Consider the following 19,560-nt stretch of genomic DNA (forward strand, 5'->3'; position numbering starts at 1 on the left):
ATTACTCCCTACATTCCCGCATCTTGATAAATGGCAAGAGCATGAACAGCTGCGCTCCGCTTCGCGGCTCCTTGCACGAGCGCCTGCGGCGTCGGCCCCGCCTTCGGTCCTCCATCTTTGCCTCCCGCACACAGATGGCGCCACTTTAGATAACTACCCCGTGACCGCACGCCTGTGCTCCTCGCTCCCTAAAAGCTGGGGATTAAGGTCCGGAGAGGGCTGGAGGATAGGAGTACGGTCTGGATCGCCCGGTGGTCCGACTGTCCGCCAGACTGCCCCGTCTGTAAGTTACCCTGCATGGAACTGGGCGAATGGTTTGGGGTGGCTTGCTCCTTTTTCTGGTATTGCAGTGCCTTCTAGTCTGGAGGATCCATTACTGACCCTCCTCCACCTTCTAACAATTGTTTACCCTGCTGGATACCGAGAAAGAAACAAGCATGAGAGACGGGCTGAGTAGCCGAAAGCCCTGCTTCTGGGGGAGCTTCCAAGCTGGCCAGACACCGCCGTGTGGGGGCACCGGGCCAGGTCTTTTGAGCATTTCGGACCAGTGCTTGAGTACAGGGATGCCCTGAAAACACCCGTGGGTTTGCTAGCCATCCTCTCTGAAACCGGTGGGGAAGCAAGAGGGCCGAGAAGGGGTGGCAGCTCAGGTGTCCTGACTGTGGGATCCTGGGAAGATGATACTGAAGACTGTACCTTCCCGTTGGCTGGGGGAACGGCTTGGGACCTGCAGTATCTATCCTTGTCCTGTGCTTGGCTAGCCCATTGCTACTGTAGTGTCTTGGCGGCTGACTTTAGGAGAGTCTAAAGAATCTGTCAAAAGGGAATTAGATGGGTTGAAAAACAGGGAAAAAGAAAGGATATTGTCGACAATAAAATGGTGGAAAGGGGGCCCATCTCATAAACAGTTGTGGCAAGAGCTAACATTATCTGGGACCCTGAGAGAAAATCTAGGCAAACACCCCAGTTTGGTCTTGCTAAGCCTCAGGAAGGCGTTGCCTAAGGGAAAGCAGTTTCACTACGGTGAAGGAAGTTTCAAAAAGCCAGGGGTGTCACAGAGTGCCCCTCCAATAAGGAATTTCAGGAGTGGATACCCCCTACCACTAGACACTGGGGGTTTGACCAACTGCTCCCCTCTAGTGTGAGCAATAGGGGGGCAACCAGAGGCCATGGTGAATTAACCATTTATTGGTCTAGCACTAACCGACAGACCATACTAGCTCTAATAAACAGTGGAGCTGAATGCACACTTATCTTTGGAAGCCCCCTCAAAATTTCAGGGAGACCTAAAGGCTGTTGATTGTTATGGGGACAGGTTAGCAAGGCCAGACATGTAATCCCTACCTACAGATTGGCAGGCTTCCTCCCTGCTGTTGTGTTGTGTATATTTCCCCCATTCCTGAGTGTAATTTGGGCACAGCTGTTTTACAGGATCTGAATATAACTGCAGTGACTGGCAAATTCAGGTTGGGTATCTGAGTAGTGAAACCCGTCCTCGTGGGCCATGCAAAATGGGAACCTATGCAGCTGCTGGGTCCCCGGAGAATAAGACAAGTACAGGCCCTGGGGTATTAATGCCAGATGGCGGCTGTGAATTAGATGTAAATTGACTTGTGAATGACAAAATGGGAAATCAATAACCTTTTTAAAGTTTTTATTGTAATTCCAGTTATCATACAGTGGTATATTAGTTTCAGGTGTACAGTTCAGTGATTCAGCACTTCCATACATCACCTGGTGCTCATCACATGTGCCCTCCTTAATCCCCATCACCTATTTCACCATCCCCCCCCACTCCCCTCTAGGTTCAATAAGAATCTGTTCTCCTTATAACATGAAACCACTGGAAACGCTGATTAGATTACCAAGGCTTTGAGTGGAATGTCCTGTTTGAGAAAGATCTGCATAGGCTCAGATATGACCAGACAGCTTTAAGGAATTAAGGTTGACTTTATGGAGCCAACAAAGCCCCTTGGAAAAAATCAGCCTGATTTCTTGCTTACAGGGTTCCCAGGAACCTTACCTGGTGAATAAGGAAGGTCACCTCCTGGCTGGTTCAGGAATCTCAGGATATTATGGGGAAACTCAAGAAGAGAGGAAGTAACCCAAATCTATAAGTATTGCAGGTGAGTCTGATTTGGCTTAGCTCTTAACCTTGAGAGATAATTAAAAGCTCAATCTGAAGTTCCTTAAGAGAAGTTCCAGTGTCCTTGAGGACACTATGAAGGCGGCACACATGTGAGTTATGTTTTTCCACACTACCTGCTTTCTTCAGTCATAAAGCAAGGTTACCATAATTGTAAAGCTGGTTCAGGATTCCAAACTGAATGACCTTTCACCATATGTTTAACTTGGTTTCTGTGGTGGGTGTTGGTCCTACCACAAACAAGATAGAACAAGGGGTAGGAAGTTAATGACCCAAACGTGAAGTCAGTCTGTGAGCGCGCAGCTGGGATGGGACTTGGTCCGCTCGAAGTCAGCTATTGGTAATTGCTCCTTATTCCCTGCAAGGGGTGAAGGATCTCTGTTCCTCTCGGAGGTCAATCAGGCAGAGTCTTAGGCAGCAAGTGCCTTTTGGTGTGATCAGATGTGAAACGGTCAGTGTCTCGAATGTCTGATAGTTCGCTGCAAAGTCCTCCATTTTTAAAGGAGTTTTGTCAGTCTTGGACCTTTGCAGACCCCCTCTAGTCCTGCTGGTTATCAGTGCTGGCTATGTTGTTGGCCTGTGTTGGTTTCAGCCATACCTCATCTTAGCTCCACACCCTTGGCTGCTTGCGTCACTTGCGTGACTCCATCTTGCTGTCTCTATTCCACCCTGTGATTCCCCATGACTAATCTGTAAGGCATGCAGGAATCAAATAGGTCTTAAACTAGGTCAAGACTGCTATTCTGCTAATGTGGATAAAGGCAAAGCTAAAGCATCTAATCATGTTTTCAATTAAAAAAATCAAACAAAATCAAATAAATCTCAAATCCTATGAAATGTCAGTTGACATCGTAAAATGAAAATCACACCAAATCAAAACTAGTTAAACTGAATCAAATAAAGGTTAATCAACGTAGAGTAAAGCAAAATTAAGGACTAAATTTTTAAACTCTAACTCCGTTACATCTAATAAGAATTAAGTCAAAAAGGGAAGAAAAACTAAATATAAATTTAAGGTAAGTTAACAGATCAGCAAAGCAATCAAATAAATCAAATGAAAATCGTGTTACCAAATATAGGTAGATCGAAGTCCAAAAATACATATGGAATCTTCAATATAGGCTTTCAGTGCATCCAGAAAAGAATGGCAAAGGTATGGTCAATCATAGTCTGTGGTTGTTTCCTTCTTAAGCCCGAGGATGCATAACATTCTAATACTGTGTTTAATAAGATATTTAACAAAAATAACTAAAAGCAATAGAAGAACTTCCTTAATGAATTCTCAAACATGAGTAGAGAGAGAATTCTAGCCCATCTCTAAAGTATTTCAAAGGGTTATAGTTGGATCATGAGCCAGAGAAAATCACCTATTTGAAAGGTTTGGTCAGCTATCCTAGAAAGGAACGTTTACCGTGTAAGTTTTGTGTATCTTCGTTCAGTGCAGCTAAGTCGGCACTGTGGCGTGCTGAGGCTGCAGGAGTGACCTGTGCGCGTGTTCAGAATGGGTTAGCTTGTGGCTCAAGGTGTTGTGGGCTGCTTGGAGCCCTTCTTAGTTTTCATCTGAAACTTTTATCAGTTTTGTTAGTTTTTATCCAAGGTGTTTGTTACTTCAGTGTGATAGGATTCAGGAAAACTTTATATGGATATTCTGAGATAAAGTTACCCGTTTGGGTAACATTATTAACGTCCTATTAATAGCATGCAATATTTAAATACAGTCAGTGTCTATGCTGATGATAGTATCATTCATCCTAGTATGACTGCAGGATGTGACCTCTAAGGAGTCAGTAACACATATTATCCAGGTGAATTATCTCCTGTCTGAGAATAAATTTTCAATGGATATTTTTGTGAGAGGATAAAGATTAGCCTGTATTTTTAATCCATGCCAGGTATAATACACGTTATTAGACCCCTGAAATGTCAGCTCTTTGGGTAATAAATATCCATTAATCCAGAGGAGTGTATGTGTTGCCAGAAATGCTGTTACCATGTATTTATTGTGGTATAACATATGCGTCATCTGCTAATAAGCTTTGAACCCCCCCCCCATAGTCTTAATGTTTACATTGTCCTGAATTGTCTCAACCTGGCGGTCTCTAACTGTGAGAGACTGTCCATTCACAAGAATACATTTTTTCCTGTTACAGTAATGTTTCTAATGTCATTCCATGCTCTCTCCAGTCGGTTATTGATCCTGTAGCAATGATTTTTTAATTGTTCTCTCACATAGACATTTCTAAGATTAAGTAACTTTTGTTGGAGGGCTTAGACCCTATGGTCAATGTTACTGTTAAATTCCAGTTGGTAGGCATGCAATCACACATAGTGGAGACAATGGAACGGAGGTCTCTGAATGCTGAGGAGATTTTGGAACATAAATTTCCAGCTGCATTAAGTGGAGGGTTAACATGTTTTTTTAAATGCAAATAGGTCCTGCTTAATAGTCTGGATTTTTGCTTCCTGAATTCCAAAGATAATTAAGTTAGAGGTGATGCCTAGTCCTGCCAGGATTGTAGAGACTTTCCAAGTCTAATTCTGTTGATGGGTGCTAAGTTGGGCAGTTCATGGGGGATTGTTCCTAGCTCTGTCGTATGAATCTTACATTCAGGTTGTATATAGAACAAATTGAATCATTTTTTGTAAGGTTATTTCAACTCTCTTTGGCATAGGTTTGTACACAGTTCTCATAGGGTTAAGTAATATAGGTTCAGACATATCTGGCTTAAGGAGTTTTGGTGTTGGGTTGGTAATGCCATGTGTCCATTATGGCTTTCGATGGAAGCTTCTCATACAGTGTGAAAGGGGATGTTGGAATACTACAATAATAGATGGGTCTGGTCTATGAAGCAATACACGACATTTGTCAAAGATGACTCCTTTAGCTGTGTAAATTGGTACAGATGAATTCTGGTTATGTTCTCGTAGAGAGGATGCTGTGCCAACCATGTATAGTCTATACATTAAGCATCAAATGGTTAGATCAATGGAAAAAAATATTGTTGCGTACGTGGACCAATCTGTGTTCCTAAGCCTACATTAAAGTCCATTCCCAACGTTTCCCACCATGCTGGTGATCTTCTTTGTATAATTGAGGTTTTATTAACCAAAGGATAGTAAAAGTGTATTGAATCTAATTGTTCTAATTGGACAGACTGGTATAATCACTTTCTTTGTTCCACAGATTGACTTCAGATTTGGATACTAAGGTATCATTATACTGCCAATCATATTAAGTAATTTACAAAAAGATGTGTCATAGGAGGAAATAGCATTGGAGCAATTGAGTTGTGTCTTATACATGTAGGTATAAAAGGGCCTACAGTGACTGGACTCATGGCTGCAAGGCTATTAAAATTATCTGGAGGGGTGCCTGGATGGCTCAGCCCTTAAGCATCTGCCTTCAGCTCAGGTCATGATCTCAGGGTCCTGGGATCGAGCCCCACATCAGGCTCCCTGCTCAGTGGGAAGCCTGCTTCTCCCTCTCACACTCCCCTTGCTTGTGTTCCCTCTCTCGCTGTCTCTCTCTGTCCAATAAATAAATAAATAAATAAATAAAAAATTTATCTAGAGTATGATCACAGATAAAGATCCTGTTACCCCTTTTACCTCTCACATGCCGGAACTCATTTAGATAGAATTGAATGGGTGTCATAGCCTACTCTGGGAACCATTTTGTTTTTACTATAGGGTGCTCATATTTCCAACAATTAGCTATATTAACTGGTAGTTCAGAAGTTGTGGTGTTAGCCTGCAGTAGAAGACTCATAACAGGTAGTCCTTAAAGCCATAAACATGATCTCTAGAAATATTCCACCATGTAATATTGCATCCAATTTTTGATAAGCCTAGATCGTGTCCAAAAGTCTTCTTGTTAGAAGAGCTGTCAGTTCCATGCGGGCATGGTGCAATGATGATATATTGCTATGGGGAGATCTCCAATGATGGAACTGTTATGTGGCATCCATGGGGAACCTTTGTGTCCCCATTCCACTGTATACTAAATCCTGTGTTATTGAAGTATAAATTAAATTCCTCTATCCCATTAAGTGGGAATTGCCTAACTATAGCATTGTTCAAGAGCTTTGATTCCATCCTGTTATGATTTGGCACGCAGAAGGTATCAGTGCTGTCTTTGAGCTTATCTGCCCTGCTGTAGGGCAATTTACTAGTACATCAGGCTAAACCTGGGTTTACAGCTTCACAGGACCCTGGGTAAAACAGGGTCCACCCTTGTAAACCATTGTTTTAAAATCTCAGTTGTTCTACATGGATAGTTTAGGTGCTGGTTCATTGAATATTCTGTGTAAAAAATATCCCTTTGTGTGTGCTGTTGTAAGTTTCAGTTAAAGACATGCGAGAATTGTTTTAAAACCACTGGTCTTGTAGCATTGTCCCTGTGTAGATGTGTGGTAAAATTACCTTTAAAGCTTCTCAGGCATTTAATAGCCAATGATGACATAATTGTTCCATGTCATGCTTGTTTGGGGTACATGTCAATCAGGTCTAGCTTGATGTGTGAAGCGGTGATCTGGCTGCACGAGCAAGGTTGGTCCTTTTTTAAATTTCCGATCCAACTAGCAGGTGCAAATGTTCTATTTCCTCTTTTATAAAATTCTTCAGGTGTTAGGTTGGTCAAGACTTAGCATACCAAGTGCCATGTATATTATCACATTGTGTATCTTTATGTCTCCTATAAAAATTGCCAAAAAATGGAAAGCTTGGAAAATCTGTTCAATAATAATCATATGTACATTTTCATTTCTAGATATGATATTGTAATCCCTTGGGTATCCCGTTGGCACTGGAACCTTGTCTAGGGGTGTATTAAGGTACGGAAAGCAAAATGATGAGGGTTTAGTAGTAATTGTAGTAATTTCAAGATACTCATATTTGTCAGATCAGTATTTATAATATTTTCAGGATATTCATATTTCTCCTATATATCCTCTTATTCCATGTCCAGTTGGTACCAAAATTCATACCATGTGCTGACAAAGGATTTGTATGTGTTATAAGGTTCATGCCATGTGATGTCTTGATACCCTGCAGTATATGGCTCTATGTTCAGTACATACGTTTGTGTGGTGGGATCATGCAGGATGGTAATAATGTTTTTAAATTTAATGGATGTGGTGGGTTCTATGTTTTCACTTAAAATTTTCTTATTTATAATGTGAGTGGCCTGTTGGTTTGAGATATTATTAAAGTCTTCATTGAATGAACATAATTCTGGTCTTTCATACTTTATCATTTTGTCTGCACTCCTGTAGTGTGATTTATTTCACGTGTGGCTTGGTAAAGGGGTGCAGTTTGTAAATTAGAATTAAAAGTTTGTCAGCAAAGCTTAATATCCTCATAAGTATGAAAGCATCTTAAAGCTGCTTTTTTTAGTAGAATTATGGTGCGTGTGTAATTAGTTCTGAAAAGAGGGAGAGGTTATTGTGTAAAACATAGCCTAGTATGTGTACAGGCAGTACTGGTATGGTTGGGGCATGATTTGAAAAATTGAGTTTATGTGTAGGCTGATTTTTGTCATTTCGGGAAGTTTACTTTGTGTTTAGGGCAAAAGTATTATTGGTATCTCCTGAGCTTATCAGGATATCGGCCATATTTATGGCTGTAATATGTAAGATCAGACACCAAATCTTGGCTCTCATGTGGTACAGGTGGGTATGTTTGTAGCCTAAAATTATGTCCTCCATTATCTTTCTGATCAATCGGCCCTTGTAGACATTGACAATAGTATATTAAAAGCCAGTAAATATCAATTGAGCCATTTGTGGTTGCGACCTCCACTAGTCCCTATAAAGTTCCTAGTGGGGCTGCTAGTTCGGTTAAGCAGCAATCATTAAAGATGCCTCACGGCAGTCAACACATGTTGGCACTCACACCAGCCAGCAGGTACCTGTTGTGACGAGGTGTCCTCATCCAGTGTAACTTCTGAGAGGTCTTCCCAGGCCGCTTCAACCAGCGGGATAATTTCTGGATCATCCTCCCACATTATCTGTGCCAAGTCTAGACTGCCGTCAGGAAATTCTGGGGAGTCTAGTATGGTAGAGTCCAGTATTTGGTGCATCTCTCTCTTCCCTAATGTAAAAAATCTTGCTCTTCTAATGCCGTGTTAATGAAGCGGATAGTGGAGCTAGCTAATTTCTGCATGATGCTGGGGTCCTATTATCGCTGTGGCAATTTCTGTGGTGGCAATAGGTGAAGTATTTGGTTGACTCCGCAGGACAAAAAAAAATAGAATATTGAAAATTATAAGGAATATTTTCCCCAGCAGCAGCATCGGCAGGAAACAAGATCGACACTGCACATTTGTGTCCTAACGGATGGTGCAAGTGAGTGCCGGTATCTGACTTGTCTTAGAGGGACGAGTGCAAAGGCGGCTGTTGCACAAGGGAGCAGGGGCGTAAGAATCGGATGAAGTCTGTAGCAGTGTTCTAACCTGCAATATGAGACCTAGCTGGTGTGTCATTTTCCTCTACTTATTCTTGGGAGAAGGGGCCCGGATTTGTTTAAGTTGTAGCCGTCCTCCGGCGCCTGCAGTCCCGTAAGTGTTTCCCTGTCTGTGCAACAAAGTCCTGTTACGAGACAGAATTGTCTGTTTTGTTGCTGCCTCATACGGAAGCTTGGCTGTGTACTAGTGCCTCCCTTTTTCCTATGTCTGGGGCAGAAGTGTTTAACATCGTATGAAGACTGTCTTTTTGGATTCTGTCTCCTTGATTTAGCATAAAGCAAGCCCCATCGAGGGCCTATTGAAAACCCCCTTGTCTTTCTATCAATTGTATTCTTGTTAGTCGTCCGTTAAGTCTCTCTATATACCCAGTGCCTGTAGGGTTGTAGGCTAGATGGTAATTCCATAGCCAGTCCCACCGATCACAGAGCTTTTTAACTGGGGTGGCTGTACAGTGAGTTTACTGATCATTTCCTGCTATTATTGGCGCTCCTAAGTGAGCAGTCTATGATTATAGAGCTCTTCTTGCTTTGCGCTCAAGGGCTAGAGGCAACCAGAGTTGTCCCCAGTCCCATATGTATGTCTACCATGGTGGTGGCATACTTCTGTCGATAACTATGATTTAAGGGTCCCACGAAATCTATTTGTATTATAAAATTCGACGTGGTGGGTCTGTCTGCATCTGTTGGTGCAGCATACCTGTACTTGTCTGTCCTCTGTTTACACATGATGCATCCTTGTAATGCTTTTTATGTCCTGCCAGATACACTTAAGATTTCTTTCTGTGAACCACTTACATAAGGTATGTGTTCCTCTGTCCTTCCTGTCCGTGTATTTCCATAATTATATGTGGAGTTGGTAGTAATTCTGTTTCCTTATTTACATGATATTGGTCTCCTTTCTTCTTTAATTTTAGTGGTCGTACTTATTTTTCCCCAGGGGATTTTTATTTAAGAACATTCCAGGGGGAATAAATGACAAGTACAAAGGCCCTCAGGTAGAATGATGTCTGGCATGTTCAGGGAACAAAGGAGTTCAGTGAGCTGAATGAGCATGTTTGAGGGATGAGTAGCATGAGAGAAGGTCGGAGAGGGAAGGGCTGATTGAAAAACACCAAGACCTAATGGGTCGTTATAATGACTTTTACTTCTCTCAGATTCTCCGTAGCCTTTCGTGGTCTAGTGAAAAGAATCTAGGATTTGATCCCAGACAACTTTCCTTTCATGAAGTGTGGGATTTTTAATTTCTCTTCATTCCCCTCATCTACAAAATAGAATTAAGAGACTTTCTAACAGACTGCTCGTGTAACTCAAATGAGTTCATGTGTCCGAAAGGGTTTTTTTTTTAACGCTATTACAAATGTTTTTTATTACAAGTAAACCTTTTTAATTTTCATGTAATCAGCTTTGCCAATTTCCCTTTTATGTGACCTTCTACAATCTATGAGTCAGAGGGATTTTGTAGGATCTCCAGGGAACTGCCGTCTGACTCTTACTCCTTAGCCCCTTTGGCTGACTCCTCTAGCTCCTCACCGCTTAAAAAGTTGACTCCCAAATCTCTGTGTATAAATAAATCTTCTGTTCCAAACCACAGACACATGTGCAGATGTCTGCTGGGGAGCTTACCTCTGCTATCCCCCCAGCACTGTAGCATGTTAAGAGCAGACGATGACATCCTTAGTGTAACGCTAGCTTGATGTTCTGTGTGCCTCCCTAAACTCAGCCTCTGTACTTTCTACTCCTATTCTTCTCTCTTGCTCTGCGTATTTCGTCAGCCTCCTCGTCCTGTTGATTCCACTTCTGAAATGTCTCCTGCTTCTGTTCCCTCTTTTTTTGTCCCTACGGTCTCTGCCTAATTCAAATCAGACCCTAACAGGAATGATGGCAGTTGCCTTGTGATTGTCTCCGTCTCTGTTTTCTCCAACATTATGGCTGCCCTACCATCAGAGTTTCCTTTGTGGATGCAGCCGACCCACCACAACCATGCCAACTCAGAGCGAAGCGTGTGCAGTTTCTCTTTCCTATCTTGGAGTCCCTCTGCAACTTCTTAACGCTCCTAGCTCCTAAAATCTCATCCCAGAGCTTTCCATTTTGATACCCGTATTGTCCCCATAAAACTAATTCCAGCTTTTTTAGCCCCCATAAAAAGCTCCCCCCCCTTTTTTCTTTTGGGTCCTCTATCCTTGTGGTTTTGATTTTCATGAAAGAAGGCAAGGGCCATGTCGCAATCTTTATTTACCCAAAGTCTTGCGTACACTGGTACTCAGAAGACATTTACTCACTCAGTAAATAATTGTGTGTAACCATTCCTTCTAAGAGGCACACCTCTCTCACCTGTCTTTATTCTCACTCTCTTCTCCCTGCCTGGGCCTTGCTCTGCTTACGGGTTCCGCAGAATTGCTTGGCCAGGGATAACCAATCCATTGCTTCCAGTTGAGAATGCGACTTCCACGGGGTAAACTAAAATAAGCCCGGTGACCTGAGACCCACAGCCCCTATTTTGATCACATTATTGGAATACCTCTAAACTACTAGGTGAAAAAGGTTGTATCCATACTGTTGAATTCACTTCTAAGTGATGAGTAGAGTCCGGGTAACTGGACTAAAGCAACCCAGGCGGGGATTTCTAAATGCAGTAAGATAGTCCGGTATCTTATCTCAAAAAGCATCTCGTAGCTGGTATTTGGAAGTCCCAAAGTCCTTTCTCTAGCCCCTAGGCTCTCCTGAGCTCCAGACTTATAACTACTTACTTGACATTTCTACGTGAACAGCTCATAAACATTTCTAATCTGAAAAGCCCAAATTTAAATTCTTCCTACCTACTGTCCCCCAGACTCTTTGATCCAGAATTTTCATTCCTCCCAGTGTCTCATGCTCAACTCAGAGTCACCTATGCCTCCCTGTGTTCATTTTCTGTTGCTGCTATTGCAAATCACCACAGACTTCCCGGCTTAAACCATACAAATTATTTGTGTTTAATTATTATCTTACGGTTCTGTAGGCCAGAAATCTCACACGAGACTCAAGCCAATATCAAGGTGTCAGAGGCCCACACTCCCTCTGGAGGCTTGAGGACAGAATGTATTTCCTTGCCTTTTCCAGCTCCTGGCAGCAGCCCCTGTACCTTGCTCTGCTGGGGATTGCTTCCTCCGTCTTCAAAGCCAGCAACAGCAACTCCTTTTCTATCTGCATTATTATAATCACTTCCTAGCTATTCTTCTTACTACCCTTGCCCTGAGTAGCTCTTCATTTTACTCAGAATATTTATGATGACAAATGACAGCCTGCGTGAATCTGACGCCTGTACATCCCACCCCACCTCCAGACTTTTACTTCACTCCTCTCCTTTCCTACTGGTCTCTCTGCCAGCTGGAGTGGCCTCTTTCCTATTGCGCAGGCTTTCCAGGTATAGCTGTGCATTAGGGCGTGTGCAGTAGCTGGACTCTCTGCCAGGAACTCTTTCCGAAGATATCCATTGGCTGAATTTCTCCCCTTTCTAGTGCTTGTTCAAAAGTCACCTACTCGATGGGGACTCTCTTGGCCATTCTCTTTAACATTGCACCCATATCCCTCCCCACAGGACTCCCAGCCTCACTACTCTGTCCTACTTTCCCCTTTTCTGTAGCACTTACTACCTTCTAGCTTATCACACTGATGACTTTCCTTTATTAAAATGTAAGTTCTACAAAGACAGGGTTATCTGTTTTGTGTTCAAACACGTAGAGTAACAGCAGGCACTCAAATCTGTGTTGAATGTCAAATGAATAAATGAATAAAACATAAAAACACTGCCCCCCCCAACTTTTCCTTAATCCTCCAGTACTTCTATTTTTAGAGCCTCTTTTCTCTTTTCCAGTGTCTCTTAAGTCCTGGTTGCTGGTTACTGCAATAAGCTTTTGGTTTTCCTCCTATTTCATGACTGTTTCATTCCACTTGATAGGATCACACAGACGTTTTATTCTGTAGACAGCGGGCATTGGGGCTGGGTGGTCGTCTCTGCTCTGTCCTGCTTAGCAGACTTTTCTTACAGTGGACTACTCAACCCTTTGCCTACCTTCATATTACATAAAATAACTGAAATTGGTTAGTTTCTTGTTTTCACACAATTCCTACTTCTCTTGGAATCATCTGAGTTATTGCCAATTCATTAATCTCCCTTGAACTACATAGGTAACCAAAGACTTATAGACACATACAGACACATATAACATGTATTATTTAAAGGCAGATGTTTAATAGAAGAAATGACATACCAATATTCATCATCGTGGACAGAAAACCATCTGGGACCAAATTTTGGCAGTCACAGAAGAAATCAGGGCTGCAAATTATATGACTCTGAACTAAAGGTGATATTCCTATTGGAATCTCTTCTAGAACCTACTAGAACCATTGTGCTGATATCCTAGTAGAACCACTGTTAGACTAAAACTATACTCATTAGATTTTCTATTGGATAGCCCCTTGACAGTTGTAATGAACGTTTCTCAAGTTAGATCTGCAGTATGAATATTCTCAATTGAAAAAATAAAAGCTTTCCAACGTACTTAGAGGTAGCTATAGCATTCTGTCATGCAAAAATACACATTAATTTTAAGATAAGCACTCATCAGAATGTATTCCTATTATCCCATGAGTGTATTTTGAGCTTTAAGAATATATTTGATAATGTATAAGCCTCTGATAGGACTTCAAAGTTTATAATATTCTAAGTGTGACAATTAATTGAAACTAAAGATAGATTAACTTTTCTAATATTGATATTTAAAAGCACTTTTGAAATTCAGGATTGAGTTACTCAAAGTCCATAACCTAGGTACCTGGTGATCGATATGGAGAGCGATAGTCTCTGCAAAACATCTTAGAAGCCTCAGGCCACTATCGTCGCGTGTCTCTAAGCATCTGTGTTTCTTGCTCTACTTTTTACCATGTACTTTTTGTGCTGTATTCATGTATTTCCTATTAAACTACTTAAAATTTAAAATGCTATTTTCTAAAGTGGCACTTGAGGTCTTCCATGGTTCAGACAGTGGAAAAGGTGAGTTATGGTTGTAGGAAGTCCATCATTTCCAGAGTAAACCCTGCTGCATTTCCACACACCGCTAGGCTAAATATTTGTGACCTCGTACACCAGGGGTAAAGAGCCAGGATTCTCCCCCAGGAATATGTGCCGGATATTCATCGAGATCACCATTGTCCGAAGTACATTACATGGAACAGTTTCGTGATGGTTAATTTTATGTGCCAATTTGACGGAGTTAAATTTTTTTTTATCCAGGTGACTGGTAAAACATCCTGTCTAAGTGTGTCTGTGAGGGTGTCTCTAGAAGAAATTGGCATTTGATTCAGTAGACCAAAGATCACTCCCTTGGGGCACCTGGGTGGCTCAGTCAGTTAAGCATCTGCCTTCGGCTCAGGTCATGATCCTGGAGTCCTGGGTTTGAGCCCTGAGTTGGGCTCCCTGTTTAGAGGGGAGTCTGCTTCTCCCTCTGCCCCTCCCCCCTGCTCGCACTCTCTTTCCCTCTCTCTCTCTCTCTCTTTCTCTCAAATAAAACCTTTTAAAAAAAAAATTCCCCTCATCAGTGTGGATGGACATCATTCAATCTGTGCAGGCCCCGAATAGAACAAAAGTGCCAAGGAAGGGTGATTCACTCTCTGCGTCAGTTGAAAAATCATCTTCTCCTGCCTTTTGACATTGGTGCTCCTGTTTCTCAGGCTTTCAGACTCAGAGCAGAACATATACCATTGGCCCCCTTTACTCAGACTGTGGGACTTCTCAGCCTCTAATTACATGAACCAATTCCTTTAATTAATTTATATACACATAGAACATGTGTGTGTGTGTTCTCCTTTGTGTTTCTCTGTCCCTTTCTCATAAGGACACCAGTCATTGGATTGGGGCCTACCCTTGTCCAGTGTAATCGCATCAACTGATTATACCTGCAAAGACCCTATTTCCAAACAGGATCAAATTCCGAGGTTCCAGGTGGGTGTGAATTTTTGGAGGACACAGTTCAACCTAGGACACCACTAACTGCTCCTTCTCTTGTAGTGCATTAGAGCAAGCACCCCTCCTTGCGCTTGCGATCTGGGTCACATCCTCTCCCACCCTCTCCAGGGTTCTTCTCTTCTTCTCGCCCTATCCTTATGAGCCTCTCCCCCTTAGCACTACTATTTTCACAGAAACCTGTTTTCTTTAATATCTTTAATATTTAAAAAAAATCACTCGATTTTCAATCCTCAGTCCCTTTCCTGTCACTTTATTTATCTGCTCTCCTTTGTAGCCAGACCTCTCAAAAGACTTGCCTGCTTATGTCAACATTTATTTCCTCACTGCTCCTCCATTATTTGCCATTCTTCAGCTTCTATTCCCAACCCTCTTCTGAAACTGGTCCCAACAAAAGGTCTCCAGTGACCTCCAAAATTGGCTTCTCCAGAGAAATGGAAAAAACAATAGAGTGAGAGCTTGAGAGTGCCAAGAGATTAACTATAAGAAATTAGCTCATGAGATTATGAAGGCTGGCAGGTCGAAAATCCACAGGGTAGATGGGCAGCCTGGAGACTCAGGCAGAGCCAATACTGCAGTTTCCGTCCAAGGGCTGTCTGCCATAAAACCAGGAAGATAGATATGGCAAATGACGTCTGAAGGCAGTTTGCTGGATAAATTTGTCTCGCTCAGAGAAGCAGATCTTTTTAGTCCATTCAGACTGTTAACTGATGGGATGAGGCCCACCCACATCATGGAGGCAGTCTGTTTTATGCAAAGTGTATTAACTGAAATGTTAATCTCATCCAAAAATACCCTCATGGAAACAGGATAATATTTGACCAAATATGTGGGCACCCCGTAGCCACCCCAGTTGACAAATAAAAACAACCATCACCCTTCTATTCTGCCAAATCTAATGGATGCTTAGCTATCCTCATTATGGATCTTAGCAGCATTTCAGCACAGTTCATTACTCTCTAAATTATCCCTAACTACTGCTGCTACTGTAGCGATTGCCTTCAGTCAACTGCTGCCTGCCTTTTATCTTTGTTCCTAATTCATGTTCAATGGGTACAACTCAGAAACTCAGAAGAAAAATTGATAGCTATGCAAAACCAGAACTCTGACCTGTGGCTTGTTAAGTGAGGGGATTCACTTATAAGCCATCTGATGTCAGACAAATTGTAGAGGTTGGTATTTACCTATGTTGCCATATTTATTAGGACAGAATATCCAGAATCTCTGAATATTAACCCAGTTGGAATGGTTAGAAAAACAAATGGATCTGTCCTTTTTCTGTTTGTAAAATAAACGAGATAAAAAGCTATTTTCAGCGATGGCCCCACCATGAGGATGCAAGAATGCAGAATATGACTGGTGTTCCCAATGTCACAAGCTGTTAAGACAAATTTATTGCTCAGCTTAGAACTTCAGAGCCTTTTAAAAAGTTTCCTCATCAGGAGATGAAGATCGACTTCTATGCTTTCCAACTTGAAATCTAAAATTTCATTGAAAAATATCTGATTTCTAACTTTAGCAAATGTGGTTTTCTTCATGAATCTGACAGTCAAACTGCATTTCACATTTCTCTCTTGCTGAACTCTAAGAAAATTCCATTTTGCTCTTTGCTCATTTTCTTCAATTATTTCTTCCTGTCATTATCAGTCAGTCTAAAAAATTACCAAGCTCCTATTTTATTGTGTATATTAGAAAAGAGAGTGGTGCCAGAATCAAGACCACTTGCCGGTGCTTACACCTAGTTACAGAGCAAAGCTGAGAACATTTACCTCACGGTTGTAGTACGTGAGCAAACTGAGGAGAGAATGAAAAGAGTTTGGGGTAACAAAATACCTTCCTGAACGACGTTTATTTTGAGCAGGAGGCAAAAAACCGCAGAAAATACAAATCAGAAAGTTGAATACAACTGAAAAAAAAAAAAGCCCCCCATTTCTTTTAAAAACTTCTTTTATTCTTTAAATAGGTTTCATGCATGACACTTGACTAAAATTTCTCTCAAAATCTTAGACAAAGATAGCGGCACCTGCGTGGCTCATTCCGTTACATGTCTGACTCTTGGTTTCTGCTCAGGTCATGATCTCAGGGTTGTGAGATCAAACCCCACATCAGGCTCCAAGCTTTGCACTCAGTCTGCTTGAGATGCTCTCTCCCTCTGCCCCTCCCCCTGCTTGCTCTCTCTCAAAATAAATTTAAAAAATCTTCAAAAAAAATAATAAAAAGGACAGTTACCAAAGTTTCTCATCCAGGAGTGTGACGTTGTGGTTCCGTGGATGGAACTTCAGGAGCATCCAAGAACCGGCTGAAATAGTATATAACGTTTGTATATTGGGTATGGATATTTTTGGAGAGAGTTTTCATTGTTCTCATCAGCTTAACAAAGATGCGGTGACCTTCAAAATACTTAACCCACTATTTTAGAAACTAGTATTTTTAGTATTTTAGAAACTAAAGAGTCAGAATCCATATCTGTGTCCTTATCTCCGCATCCAGCAATTATGACTTGATAATTCCTTACCTACGTACATGGTGGCATGTGTCGCCGTTTTAGAAGTTTTCCTGATAATTTGGAGTAGTTTTTCTTATAGGATATTTAGCTATACTCAAATTTGAATATGCTTCTGCAAAATCTTAATTTAGATTTCAAAATAAAATGTGATTATTTAAGTACCCTACCAAATAATAGGACCCACCAAACTAAAAGAAAAGGTATAGAAGGTCTCTTACTAGTTAGTTTCAATATGGCCTAGCTTTGAAATGTGATTGCCAATGTGGAGGTGTCCTTTTCCTAATTCCCCAATCATTCATTTCATAGAGAACTATGACTGATGGGAGAAGGTGAGGAGGACACTACCAATACTCTTGGGAATCTAAGCCAGGAATGCCTGCCAGCCTTCTCGATGGCACTTCCACCACAAGACTGTCAGGATAGGGGCTTCATTGTGCACACTAAGCGTTACACCAGTAACGCCAGAATTCCCTGTGCTGCCACGTTTAAATCCACAAATCCTTGCCCCCGTGTCTAGACAGAGTTACCATCTGTCCAGTTGCTGGCCTCTAGCTTGTGCTCCTCAATCGAGCGTTCTTTGGTGGTCTCATCTTCCCCTAGATCTCAGCTAGGTTGTTAGCCCCTTGGATTATATTGCAACCACTACACACATAGAAATATTTTATAGCTTCAAGAAAATGGAAGTAAGTAGTTATTGGGAATTTCATCGTATGATACCATCTTTCTCTACTGAATGTCACCACCTTGCTTTGCTTTTCTGCCTTGGTGTTTTTGTTTTTGCTTATTGGAAAATCTTTAACCGGTAGCAGACTTCTTCATCAATGGCAGTTATTCCATTTTATTTTATCATCACTAGTAAGAACATGTCATTTTTAGGATCATACTCATTCATATATAAATACATACATAAACCACATAAATGTGTATATAGGTTTATATGATTTGTGGGATATAACACTGATATCTGCAAATATAATTGTATATTGTATACGACACACACACACACACACATTTCCCTTCTTGTCCCTGCATAGTACAGCATTCAAGACTCCAAAAGTATTTTTACTAAAGTCTGTGGCAAGTGTCTGCGTGGGTGAAGAGAAGAGAGAACAGGTCGCCATACAACAAAAAACCTATCTTTTTAAAACCTCCTTTTCATAAGTGTCCTCCCCAAATACTGTATACAATTTATAAATATTAAAAACACGACATAGATTTCCTTGCTTCTGACTTAAGCTCCTTACTCTTGGAAACCTCTAACCTCCAGAATATTGAGTGTAAAACTGTCATCATAAGGGCTTTCCAGCACCACCAAGTATTTTAGCCTCCTGTATCCGTCTCCTTTGTCTTGAGTTCTTCAGTGCTTATTTGGCTGGTCACCAAGCACAGCCTGTTATAAATACAAAAGCAAAAGAGATTAAGAGCAATGCCAGTGGGATCTTTCGAAGCAGAAGTCTGATCCCATCCTCCTCCTCCCGGGTCTTAGTCGCGCATCACTCGGGGCTGTTGCTCCCGCTGCTTCTCACCCTAAGTCTGTGGAACACCGCTCCCCACTCACCTCTTCTGACTCCTGTTCATCCTGGAAAATTGTCTCACACCGCTTCTAACTCTTCCCACACTGCTTCTTGGTATTTCCCCCGCACCACGTACGGACTTTAACTACTTTAATGAAATGACATTTTTATTGCTTGTCTGTCTCCTTTATTGCACGGTAAAATTTAGAAAGCTGAGGCCTTCTAGTTCCATACTAGATGCTGGGGATGTTGAATAATGAATGAAGGGCTGCATCAATCAATGATTAAGTAGACACAGTAACAGAAATTATGAATGGCAGCTTAACAGAAAAGACAATCTAACAGGAAAGATTAAAACTTCACAAGTCAATTTTATTAATAAAGTCACGATTTAAATTTTATTGATAGTCATGATTTAAATTATGTTCCATCTCTTCTATTTGAAAAAGGGAAAAAGTACTTGCATTATTAAAGAATGTCGATAAAAATGATTATAAATCAAGGATGAATTTACTTCATCAATAAAGTTAGCCATCTGCGAAATTTACCTTTTTGACCAACAATTTCAGATAAATATAGACCGAAATACATACCTACGTGAAAACTTGTCTTGATGCCTGATCTTTTGACATTTTGTAAGTGTTAAATGTTTTCTGTACTATTAGGAGGAAAAAAAAAAAAAGACTAAGTGTTGAATAAACTCTTAAAGTGAAAAGACGTAATAACCTGAGAAAATTTAAAAGTTGCCAAAAGCTCATTTAGCTAAATGATACTTTCTTTGGCATTGGTTTCTTATGACAAGTGAGCATATTCAGGAGATATAGACAGATCGAGCGATCCATCGATCTGCCCTATGTTATATTATTACCCACCCTGCACTATGTTTTAGGCTAATAGTGCAATATACTGTGTCTGGTACTCCTTACAA

At 41.2% G+C, this 19,560-nt stretch overlaps 1 long non-coding RNA gene across 1 annotated transcript in view; it reads left to right on the top strand.

The window, feature by feature from the left end:
* The window catches only part of LOC148109544 (uncharacterized), a 91,733-nt gene continuing 72,173 nt past the window's right edge, over positions 1-19,560 (top strand). The window contains exons 1-2 of the long non-coding RNA XR_015725399.1: positions 1-283; positions 2,006-2,126. This is a non-coding gene — a long non-coding RNA (uncharacterized LOC148109544). The remainder of the gene's footprint in view (positions 284-2,005; positions 2,127-19,560) is intronic.

The sequence above is a fragment of the Ursus americanus genome, chromosome 8, assembly GCF_024610735.1.
Source record: "Ursus americanus isolate L20-20 chromosome 8, mUrsAme1.1.p, whole genome shotgun sequence".
NCBI classification, from domain to species: Eukaryota; Metazoa; Chordata; class Mammalia; order Carnivora; family Ursidae; genus Ursus; species Ursus americanus.